Here is a 13550-nt window from a genome sequence, read left to right on the forward strand (position 1 = left end):
ATGATCACCTGATCTTATCTTATAGGCCTCTTTATGTGTTTTATCTACACCAGAATGTCAGCTCCTTGAGATGGGGTATTCGTTCTGTTCACTGCTTTATCCTCCGTTCCTTGAACAGTATCTGGCTTCACAACAGGCACTCAACAAATACTTACTGGATGAATGAATGCAGCCCATGTGAGCCTACACATGAAAGAAGCTAAAAATAATATAATTCTTCATTTTAAAAACATATGCAGATGAGTGTTTCAATCTTCAAAATAATTACTTAGAGAGATGACAATCATTTTCCAGAGATGCTGCAGCTATTGTTGAGGGTGTTTTTTGAACACCAGAAAGGAAGTGGCAGGAAATGTACTGCAGTCCGATTCCGAAAGACTTTGGCTAGAATCCTGGTTTCAACAGTTACCACTGATATGAAACTGGACGTTGACTTAACCTTTTTGAGATTATCTCCCTAACTGTAAAACAGAGAGAGAAATAACTATCTCACAGAGACATTGTGAGAATGGAATTAAATGAAACTACACTTGTGAAAGTAGCTCGCTCATTGCCTAGCAAACAGGAAATGGCAAGCACGTGTTAAATGGTAGTGTATAGTATTTGGTATTGGGCCACCTACCATCTATTTCTCCTTCCTTTGGTATCTATATCCCAAGCTGCCTCTGCAGAATGCCCCACCCGGTCCTCAGTGCACAAATGTGGATGGAGCTTCAGACCTAGATTTATTGGCCTGAGCCTAAACACATTCAGTGCATGATTTCCCTGAGCACAGTCAACTTTTTCAAGATGACCACATATTTTAATTAAAGCCCATGAGGCTCAAACTCTTGCTGGGAATTCTGGGAAGAGCGTCTCTTTTCCACTGGACTTAAACCTGAAAAGATGCAGACAGGAGCTGCTACAGCCAACCTAGAACCACTGGAGAACCTGCCTGAGAACGTAACCCAAGTAGCAGTGTCAGAGCTGAGAAATACAGAAGGAAAAATTAGGTTTTGCAAACAATTCTTGAGCTCCAATCAAGTAATGCCTAAAGCCAACCTGACCTTTGGAATTATGTGAGTCAATAAATATCTTTTTTTCCAAAGTTAGTTTGGGCTGAGTTTCCTGACATTAACAACAGGAAGAGTATAGCCTGATGCAGTATTTTATTTTTTCCATAAGGCCCAACCCAGATTTGCTCAGACAATTACGGTTCACTGCTACTGTTGCTGATGAGCACTGAAGCGTAATGCCAAACTCTGTCCTTAGGTCTTTGGAATTCCTATGGCCTTAAGTAATCCACAAGCCCAGGTTCTCAAAGCATTTGGTTAATTTTAGATAAAGCATTTCTGAAAAAGATATCACATAGTAATTCCAAACCTGGAGTCTCTAGACCTTTAGGGATGTGTAAATATAATAATAAGTGACCTCAAGCTATTACTGATATTTCTAAAAAGATTGAAACGAGTGGCCTAAGTTCCCTTCATGAAGTTAACTACAACAAATTTATTTGCTCTTGGCAGTAATTATGTCTACTCTATGCAGTTAACAGTGGTTATCTCTTGCTAATTACAAGCTCTTTTACTATCAGATACATAGCTAGATAGCTAGATAGATATACTTAACTGATTTGCCAAAAGAGCATTATAATAAGTGCTATATGACAGATAAAATCTTCCAAAACACAGGGTCCCATGGTAGGAAGAGGGATGAAAGAGAAAAGAGGGACTTTGGCACTTGGTGATGAAAAGAACAGAAAACACTAATGTAGTTTCTGTTCCTACATTAACAGAAGAGGCTGGCCCTCTTTCTTTACAGCCATTTGGAGGGTCGGGGGATGGAGGGAGATGAAGAAAACATAATCCAATAAAGTGTATGGTAGTTTTAAGGACACTATGACTCAGGGGCAAAATATATTAAAATCACAATCTGACAACATTTTGGAATGAATTTGGCTTACTCAACAAATGACTGTTGAGGGTTTACAATAGCACTGGAGGGTGAAAGATCATACAGAAAAGAGCAAGACAAGTTCCTCACAGAACTCAGAGTCTAGTGGTTATGCTCCCTCATTGCTCTATAACATTCTTTTGTGGATTCTCTTGTGGAATTCTTCTTCCTCATGCCTCCAGGTATAACTCAAGTGATGTCTTCTACATAGCCTAATCCTAAAGAAAATTTAAGATTCCTACTGTGTCTCCCCGAAAATAAAACCTAGCCGGACCATCAGCTCTAATGCATCTTTTGGAGCAAAAATTCATATAAAACCCGGTCTTATTTTAATATAAGTCTGGGTATACTATAATATAATATAGTGTAATAATATAATATAATACTGGTCTTATATTAATTTTTGCTCCAAAAGACGCATTAGAGCTGATGGTCCGGCTAGGTCTTATTTTCGGGGAAACACGGCATGCCAGAGTGTACTACTGAACTTTCATAGGATAACCTAGGCTTGACCATGGATGAACTGAAATCACTGATCTTCATACTCAAACCTTACCAATCTGCTCAAATCACTCTTCAGAGTAACACACTAAAAATAATGACCCTTAGTATAGAAGACTGCCTAGCAAGAAAATAGTGATACATGCCACAATATGGTGAGCCTCAAAACCTTTATGCTAAGTGAAAGAAGCCAAATTCAAAGGCTACAGACTAAATGATTCCATTTATTTGGTATTCTGGACAAGACTAAACCTATAAGGACAATAAAGAGATCAGAGATTGAGAGTAGGGGAAGCGGCATGAGGGGATTTTTGGAGGTGATGGAAATATTCTATATTTTGATGGTGTTGGTGGTTACATGACTGTAGATATTTGTCAAAACTCAGACCTGTACATCTAAAAAAGGTGAATTTTACAATGTACATTTTCCTCTATGTATTATCAAACTACATATGAAAAAAAAAGACCTTAAACAGGGTATGTCTGGTCACAGTACAACCAAGGCAAGGGTAAATTCAAGAAGACATAATCAAGAAAGGAGTTCAAGCAAAACTCAAACACTGTAGTTCTGGAAATTCATAAGGATGGTTAGGGGGAATATTCCCTTTGAAACCAAAGGAATTACAACTGAAGCACAAAATGGAGGCATGGAACTAAAGACAGGTGGGAATGGTATTACTGCTTAAAATACTTTTTTAAATTATGAGGAAGAAAATTTTAGGATAAAAACTTGACCCTTCATTAAATTTTAATTTTGCCAAGACATACAAAGTCAAATGAATCCCAAATCAAAATATATGAAAAAAGCAATGTACAGAACAGTGGAATAGAATGTTACCATTTGTATACAAAATGGGGGGAATATATAATCACGTTTATAATGCATTTTTTAAAATCTCTAGCATATATAAGAAACTAATGACTGCATATTAAGGAGAATTCTGATGTACGGAGGCAAGTGTTGGGAGAAAGGATTTTTACTATACAGTAGTCCCCACCCCCATCTGCAGTTTTGCTTTCCACAGTTTCAGTTAGCTGTGGTCAACCATGGTCCAAAAATATTAAATGGAAAATTCTGGAAATAAACAATTCCTAAGTTTTAAATTGCTTGCCATTCTGAATCATGTAATGAAATATCTCACCAAAGCTGTCCATCCCGCCATGACATGAATCATTCCTTTGTCCAGCATATCCACACTGTAAATATTACCTCCTCATTAGTTACTTAATGGCCATATTGGTTGTCAGATCTACTGTCACTGTACCTTGAACACAGTGCTTGTGTTCAAGTCACCCTTATTTTACTTAAAATGGCCCCAAAGAAGTGATGCTGGCAATTCAGATATGCCAAAGAGAAGCCATAAGTGCTTCCTTTAAGTAAAAAGGTATGGAAAAAAACCCTATAGTATGTATAGGGTTTGGTACTGTGTGTGGTTTCAGGCATCCACTGGGGGTATGCAGAGAGGATGGCATTATCCAGAGATGACAGCCGCTAGCTGGCCAGTTTGTTATGGCTGCCTACCCTCTGGGGCCCCTTTTGGTTCCTGCCCATTTTCCAAGCCTATTCTTCTGGCCTCCTGCCATTTCTGTGAGCTCTGTTATCCTTCCAATCAACACTTTTAGAAAAATTTGAATGCCTACTATGAACAGGGGAGAATACAGAAGTATACAATACAAACATGACCACTGTTCTGAAGCAGATTATAATCTAGTTTAAGAGACATAAAGAACTGAAAAATGATTTGCAGTCATCAGGGAAAGACAGAAGATGTGGCTGTCCAGGCAGAATTTACTATTCCCGCCCTCCCAAGCAGAATTCATCACTCTTTACACAACTGCCCTTTTTAGTTATTATTAAAATTAGCTGCTTACATACCAGTCTCTCTCATAGTCTCCCATAGTCTATGAGTTTCTCAAAGACAGAGAATTTATGAGCACAACCAGTGCCAGAAAAAACTCATTCATCTATTAATTCCACATAGTGCCAGAAACTGGTCATAAGTGTGAGATAAACCGATTTTCAAGTTATTTGGATAAGGATAAGAGAGAAGATATGCAACAACAAGATGAGAAAATGGGTAAAGTTTTCCTACAGGGGAATAGTAGGAAATAAAGTTGGGAAAATAGAGCCCAGACATTATTCAGGGCATTCAGACCATGCTAAAAATGAAGGGTGGCAAACTCAAAATGGTTACAAGAATAAGTAGGAAGTACAAATGACTGAAGTGAGCTGGGTAAAAGCAACAGAAAGTCATACAGGCTGGGGTGAGGCCATACCTCGCCTGAAAGCATTCAAATTAGGGAAAGTAAAAAAAAAAAAAAAAAAAAAAGCACTTTGCTTGTCACACAAAATAAGTTTACAGGCTATAGAACTTTTACTAGGCCATGGAGAAGTTTTTGAGAAAGACAGAAGCAGGATCAAAAAGGTATATTAAGAAGAAAAACCAAGCAGTAGTGCATGTGGAGAGAAAACCAAAAAATTCAGGAGGATGAGCAAGAAGGAATAAAGCTCAGAATTAGGATAAGAGCAGTATTAATCAGTAGGTAAAACCATTAGATAAAAAGTTAATGGGGGGTGGCCGATGGCTCAGTTGGTTAGAGCACGGGCTCTCAACAACAAGGTTGCCGGTTCAATTCCCACATGGGATGGTGGGCTGCGCCCCCTGCAACTAAGATTGAAAATGGTAATTGGACTTGGAGCTGAGCGGCGACCTCCACAACTAGATTGAAGGACAATGACTTGGAGCTGATAGGCCCTGGAGAAACACACTGTTCCCCAATATTCCCCAATAAAAATTGAAAAAATAATAGAGACTACTGCTGATAATCTCCTCTAAAAAAAAGTTAATAGGGTGCTCGCTTCGGCAGCACATATACTAAAAGTTAATAGGGCACAATGAAGGTAAGGCCATCACCACTTGAACTCACTGATCAATTATAGCATCACTAAAAGTGAGATAATGGGGATGTGATAAATGATACCCCCCCCCCCCAAAAAATGCCACAGGACTTAATTTACTAGATATGAGACAGAAGGAAAGAAGAGAATAGGAATCAATGATTAGCTCCATTCTTTAAACCTGATAACTAGAGCAATAATGATGACACTAACAGATATAGGGAAAGCAAGAGGTAGAACCAGTTTTAGCCAGTTTCAGAGGTGATACTAGAAGCAGCTATGGCACAGTGAAAAGAACGTCAGACTGGGAGATATTCTCCCAGCTTTACCATCACTTAACTGCACAACCTTGAACAAACACAACCTCCTGGGCCCCAGGTCCTCTTCTTAAAAATGAGATTACAAAGATACTCTATATGACTCTTCCAGATATGATACTCCCAATAAGCTTGGTTTAAATGTGTTTAAAATGTCACAGAATACTGAGAGGGAAAAAAATGTTCCCTATGGATTCTTCAACGATATAAATTTCTTTAATAATATACATACATACGAGGTAAATATATAGAAATAGCAATGCTTAGTTTTAAGTGCCACATAAGTAAATTTTAAATGATTTTTGTTGATTTTGTATATGTTTTAAGTTTTCAATTAATTACCTATATCTAGATTTTCCAATTCCACTCCCTTCATTCTCTTAAACGTATTCTAATCAGGCTTTTGCCCATATGAAACTTCATGAAACTGCTTTTTAAGAAAATTGAGGCAAAATACACGTAAAATTTACCATATTAACCATTTTTAATTGTACAGTGCAGCAGCATTAAGTACACTCACATTGTTGTGCTACTATCACCATCATCCATCCACAGAACTCTTTTAATATTGCAAAACTGAAACTCAACACCCACTAAACAATAACTCCCATTCTCTCCACAGTTCTGGCCATCACCGTTCTGCTCTGTCTCTGTGAATTTGACTACTTTAGGTATCTCCTGTAAGTGAAATCATCCAGTATTTGTCCTTTCTGCTTAGCAAAATGTACTCAAGGTTCATCCAGGTTGTAGCATGTGCCAGAATTTCCTTCCTCTTTGAAGCTAAATAATATTCCATTATATGTATATACCACATTGATTGATCCATTCATCCATACATGGACATTTGGGTGGCTTCCATCATTTGGTTATTGCACGTAATGCTACTATGAACATGAGTGCATATGCAAGTATCTTTTCAAGTGTCTGTTTTCAATTCCTTTGGGTATATTTCAGAAGTGGAATTGCTGGATCATACAGTAATATTATTTTTAATTTTTTGAGGAACCAATGTGCTGTTTTCCATAGCAACTGTACTATTTTACATTCCTACCAACAATGCACAATGGTTCCAATTTCTCCATATCCTTGTCAACACTTATTTTCTGGGGGGGGTTGTTTGTTTGAGGTTTTTTTTTTATATAGTAGCCATCCTAGTGGATGTGAGTTGGTATCTCATTGTGATCTTGATTTGCATTTTCCTCATGACTAGTGTTCTCTATGGTTTTATCATAAGAACATATGAGCCAACACAAAGAGGTCCTACTGGCCAAAGATCTGAGGATCAAAAAAATATATATAAATACAACTGATTAAAGTACAGTGAATATGTAAACACCAAGTTCATAATATTTTTTAAAAATCTCACTGAACACTAGTGGAAATAATTAGAGCACCCATTACTTATTCCAAAGATTGTCAATTAAAAGGCAAAAATTAAGCATTTAGTCTACCTGTTCTGTACAGAATGTATTTAAGGATAACCAAATAGCTCTAGCTGATGAATGAATTTCTTTGCTAAAGAATTCCAGCTAATAAATGAGGAAGAAATGCTAGAATTAGGAAATCATCATTTTGTTAGCCCTAGAGAAATAATGGCTGCAGACAATATTCAAAAATGGACAAAACCATTAGACAAAATGGTGACAGGGAACTGGACAACGAAAAGCAGGTTGGCACCACTTGAGCCCACTGGTTAATCTCTGCATCACTGAAACTAAGACAAGCAAACACGTGTGCCTCCCGATATGATCCAATACAAAGCATATAGCACCAACTATGAAATATTCATGTTCCAAAATGTTGAACCTAAATCTGATTAAGCCTCTGCAGCTGCACTAGCCTTGTGTAGCTATTTAAATTTAAGAGGTAAAATTAAAAATTCAGTTCCTCAATCACAAGTGGTCAAAAGCCACATGTAGCCATTAGACAGTGCAGATACAGAAAATTTCCATCACTGCAGAAGTTCTATTGGATAATGCTGCTCTGGAGCTAAATTCCATTTACAAGAAATATGGAGAGGGAATGACAGAAAGGAACAAATCAAATGACACCAGAAAAAGCAAAAAGACAAGTCCAGATCATAGGGCATTCTATACAAAAGTAAGTGGATGACGGGCGGGCGGCGGGGGAGAGAGGAGGAAACTACTCTAGATTTCGAAAGACTTAAGATGTGAAATGTCCAGAAAAAGGAAAATATATATGAAAAGGAAGCAGATCAATGGTTTCCTGAGGCTGAAAGTAGCAGGAGTTGACTGCACGTGGGCTGGGAGAAATTGGGGGCTGTGTGGAAATGCCCCAAAATTGATTGTGATAACAGGTGCCCAGCTCTGTAAGTTTACTAAATATTATTGAATTTTGAAGAAATTCGTAAGAGACAACTGTTATCTATGGACCTTGGTTGGACCTGATTCTAATAAACTAAAAAGACATTTTGAGATAGTCAAAGAAATTTGATTATGGAAAAGATGATACCAAAAAAATATTTAGATTCTTGAGGGTACAAATGGCATATTTGTTCATATTTTAGAGTCAGGTTGAAACATATGCAATGTCTGAGATATGTTTTAAAATACTAAAACAGAGAAAAAAAGAATGAATGAAGCAAATGAAAATCTTAATAATTATCAAATCTGGGTGATGGGAGTTCATTGTACTATTTTTCTCTACATTTGTATGTTTGAAATTTTTTATAATTAAAAAATTTAATGGCTACAATGATACCCTCTCACAGTGAATGCTATAAACCAAGTCAGTGATAAGTTTGTGATTCCCCAATATTGCCAGCATACCAGGTTATCATTTTAATTAAATTTCAGTTTTTAAAATTAAGTCCCCATAGTCAAAACTAATTGGCTACCTTTAAATCACACCTTCAAAAAATTTTATAAACCCACTCTGTTGGTTGTGGGGGTTCTTTTAGAGGGGAGAACAGGGGGCAGAAGTATACGTATACATTTTTTTTCTACTAGCTCAATTGAGTCTCTATTATATACTTGACACTGCTCAGGTCATGAAATGAATCCATCAGCATTATCAGTAACTAGCATGTGAGAAACATGCCTGGCACCAGTGCAATGTAGTCGAGCCTTTTCAACAGCTTCTCCTTTGTGCACATCTGCAAGCTCTCTATGCACGTCCACAGAGTCCACAGCCATGACCTGCATTATAATTAATGTAACAGCACATCTGACCAGGTCCACAGGGTTTTGATATATACCCATTTTTGAGATCTGCAGGGAACTGAGGAGCCCTAGGGAGGAAGTACAGCTAATTTCAGATCAGGCTCTGGACAAGCTATAAGTAGTAAGACACTTGTTTTCCTGAAACAGTTATGACACAGCTGAAGGAAAATCTTAGTGTGCATGTATGTGTGACACACACACACACACCTGCTTCAAATCATAGTTGCTCTCCTCCTGCACTCATCACCACATCTCTCATATACCCACTCTAAATGACCAGGGTATAACCACAAATTTACACATGGATCCAATATAAAATCTTACATAAAAAGCATTCTTTTTTTATTAAAATTTACTGGGGTGACAACAGTTAGTAAAATCACATAGGTTTCAAGTGTACAATTCTGTAATACATCGATATATCACATTGTGTGTTCACCACCCAGAGTCAGTTCTCCTTCCATCATCGTGTATTTGATCCCCTTTCCCTTCTTCTATGATCCCTCCTCCTCCATTATCCTCTGGTAACCACTAAACTATTGTCTATGTCTATGAGGTTTTATTTCTTTATTTGTCATGTTCCTTTGCTGCTTTCAGTTTTATATCCCCATATCAGTGAAGTCATGTGGTTCTCGACTTTTTCTGTCTGCCTTATTTCACTTAGCATAATAATTTCAAGATCCATCCATGTTGTCGTAAATGGCATTATTTCATCTTTTCTTACCACCGAATAGTATTCCATTGTGTATATATACCACAACTTCTCTATCCATTCATCTGTCGAAGGACACTTTGGTTGTTTCCATGTCTTGGCCACCATAAATAAAGCTGCAGTGAACATCGGAGCACATATATCTTTACGGATAAATGTTTTCAGATTTGTGGGGTACATACCTAGGAGAGGGATTGCTGGGTCATATGGTAATTCTACCCTTAATTTTTTGAGGAACCTCCACACTGCCTTCCATAGCAGCTGCACCAGTCTGCATTCCCACAAATAGTATATAAGGGTTCCTTTTTCTCCACAGCCTCTCCAACACTTGTTATTATTTGTCTCGTTGATGATAGCTATTCTAACTGGTGTAAAATGACATCTCATTGTAGTTTTTATTTGCATTTCTCTGGTGATTATTAATGTTGAGCATCTTTTCTTATGTCTATTGGCTATCTGTATGTCCTCTTTGGAGAAATGTCTATTCAGGTCCTCTGTCCATTTTTTAATTGGATTGTTCGTCTTTTTGTTGTTGAGTTGTATGAGTTCCTTATATATTTTGGATATTAGCCCCTTATCGGAGGTATTGTTTGCAAATATCTTCTCCCATTCGGTTGGTTGCCTCTATAAAAAGCATTCTGTGGCTACCACTGACAGAGAAAATCACAGAAGCGTGGACCCCAGCAGTGGTATATAGCAAGTACCAAAATATTAAACCTGAACTGTACATCCCTCTCATTCTGCAGCCTTGGTAGTTAAGACCTTCTTCCTCATGGTCCTCTTATTCCCATTTAAACATTTTTCACTTTGAAATCTAGATAGAAATCCCATGGTTAGGTCAATTCTTACCTACATGAATTTCTTCAAAGGCCCTCAGGGGTACTCACTGTCTACTTACATTGTTCAATTCCACAACTATAGCACAGAGGGAAGTGCCATGGAACTCAGCAAGAAGCAGATCAACTTGGTTCTCTGTCTCCCTAGCCTAGAATGCTACAAGTCAGAACTATCTAATAAACCTCTCTGTAATGATACGCAATATAGTAGCCACCAGTCACATGTGGTTTTTGAGCACTTAACATGGGGCTATTGTGACTGAGGAACTGAACTTTTAATTTTAACCTAAATAGCCTCATGTAGCTACTAGTTACCATATTTGACTGTGTAGCTGTAAGTGAAAAACTTTCTTTTGTTGTGTTTTCACTCAACACAGTTGTTATATACAAAAGTTTCTTTAAAATAATTCTCTCATCTACATACACACACGCGCACACACACACACTCTCTCTCTCTCATGCATCAAGTCTTAATAGTGCTTAACTAGGTGATGGGGCTATGGAATCTGACATTGAAATACATTTTAAATGAATAAATATGTTTATATTTAATAATTTTTACAATAAATAGGTAACATTTATAATCAGAAAAGGATATAAACTAATACTTCGGTCATTAAAACTATAAAGATATACCCCAATATAAAAATATACAGAAGCAAAACACAAAATACCATCTATTTTTGGGTCACAAATATTTAAAAATTGAATAGGCACATGTATAAGGATTGGAAGGAACCTTAACCCAATTAAAACAATCAGATGAAGGAAGGAATTGTAAGTAGATTTCATTCACGTTGAGTTACATTAGTGTTTGTATATAAATAAAGCTTTAGAAATGTGAAATATGGTTGAAGAGCAACAAGATCTAAATGATTGAGCATAGGAATAATCTTATAAACCCTGAGTGTTGGAAGATGACTATCCAATATCAGCAGCAATCTAGAGGGCTGTGGATTAGGAGACTGAAAAGAACTCCAGTTGTATGCTATGTGAAGAAGGTGTAACTAGAATTGAGAAATCCATGACTAAGAGAAAGAGGAGAAAGGAAAAGCTTGTAAACGAGACTAAGAGAGCTAGTGGGGGTCGATGTTAATATTCAGTCAGTAAAAGACTTAAGATTGTTCCAAGGCTGTTAGCTGAGAGGCTAGGAAGGCTCAACATCGCTTTCTATGGGCAACGCAATTCCTGAGATTAGCATCAATTACACTTAATGCACCCGGACAGCTTCAGTGACTGAAACAGTGGTTCTCAAATTCAAAATGAGATTCCTAAACCCCATCTCCAGACTGAGAAATATTGATTTTTTTAAAATAACCTGCTTTAAATGTCTACGATAGGAAAAAAGAGTAAAGACCCCCTGATGCTCTTTACAAATAAAATCTGTCTTCCATTTAATAAAGATAACTAAACAATTTTTTTGATAACTTGGGAAACCCTAGCAGCCCCTTATATTTTCATAGATTTTAGGAAAGGAAGGGCAATAGAAAAGCTGTCTTGAAACATGTGAAAACCTGTCAAGTAATAAAGGATGCAGACTTGTTTTGTGGGACGTCCAGGATAAGCCAGAGGGGGGATGGTTTCAGTTTGATATAAGAATGTTTTAGAAAAAATGCAATCCCTTATAAGCTTCCTGTCTCTTGGAGATGTCTAAACTATGCTAAATGATCATTTGGTCTGTAATATGTGTGACTAATTTAACCAGCAATAAGATTAGATGACCAGTGACCTTCCTTCCTGCCTTGATACATCCCAACCTAACATCCAGTCGAATTTACTACTGTTACATAAGAGAACTCGAACTTCATTTGAAAGTGTTTTTACATATAATTGCTTCAGTGCTTTATCATAATTAGATAAGCAGCTCACATCAATATGATTTTTACTTTTACACTGCAAATGTTTGACTCCTCTCTCACTTTTCTGGTACCTCACTTTTCTGTTGTATTTTCTCCTCATTACCATGTCAGTATCATTTATTCAACAAATATTTTTTGCCATCTAATAAGTGCCAGGTATCACACGTTCAGGCTAGGAAATAGCTAAACTAATCCTCAATACACACAAGTTAAAAGACAAAAGTCCTGCATCTGGTTCACCCCAAACTCAGGTTTCATTGTCTCAACCTAGCCCTATGCTTCAGGCCAGACTTGCTTGTATTGCACTCAATGAAGCCTCCATTTGCCCTCTTCCTCTCCCGGCAATAACCTAAGGGATGCGTGGGCAACATGCCCAGCTGTTGCTACTACCCCACCATGACCCCAACTCCAGGTGTCCCTGAGGCAGCAGAAATGTGGGGCCAGAAGGATGAGGATTGCCTATCTAGAGGAAACAACAGGATTACCATAGAGAAAGAAGAAGGAAATTCAGCAGTATATTACACAGTAAAAATGGACTCTGGGGATTTCAAAGCAGAGGAATAAAGGCAGGGAAGAAAAAGAGGTGGAGTTTTCTGCAGGGGTGGGGGAGAACCACTTTAAAGCCCGGAGACAGTTAATGGTTGAAGTGACTCTGGAACTTTTTTACATAAGAAAAGCCAACAATGGAGAAGGTGCTTCTGTGTATTTAGAGGCTTTTAGGCAATTAGTCTCTAGGGAAAACTAACATCTTGGTTACTCTAGAAAAGTTGATATTTGAAAATGGGATACTGATGGAAGGAAGGAATTACAACTGGTACTTTGTTGTTTTTTTGTGTGTGAAATATGTCCAATAAACAAAAGAATATATATATCATTTGAACAATATAAAAAGTACATCTGTTCCCACCTCCCCAAATGAAGAATATTTGTCTTTACTCCTTTTTCTCCTACTCCTGGTGCATCCCTAAATCACTCAAGTAGATTTTTCAGGGTGGGGGGGCAGTCTCAGGTGTGGTATAATTTCCTTAAACTTCAGAACGCCCGTCTACAACATCATTCTTACTTGCCTCCTAATGCTTAAGCTTTTAAATGGATTAAGACACATTCTTTCTACACTAAAATTAAAGGGTTTTAAATGGACAAGTAAGCATATTGCTTTAAATCTATTCAGTCAAACTGTAAATGATACCAATTAATTTCCCATTTTGATTGGGGGGAAAGGAATTGAAAGAGAAGGTCCTGATTCTAAAAGTGTCAAGAAAGGAAAGAGAGCTGAAGGCTCCAAAAAACGTCACCTACTTCACCATTTCCC

This window comes from Rhinolophus sinicus, chromosome 3 (genome assembly GCF_057876585.1).
Source record: "Rhinolophus sinicus isolate RSI-liver-muscle chromosome 3, RSI-T2T, whole genome shotgun sequence".
In the NCBI taxonomy this organism is placed as follows: Eukaryota; Metazoa; Chordata; class Mammalia; order Chiroptera; family Rhinolophidae; genus Rhinolophus; species Rhinolophus sinicus.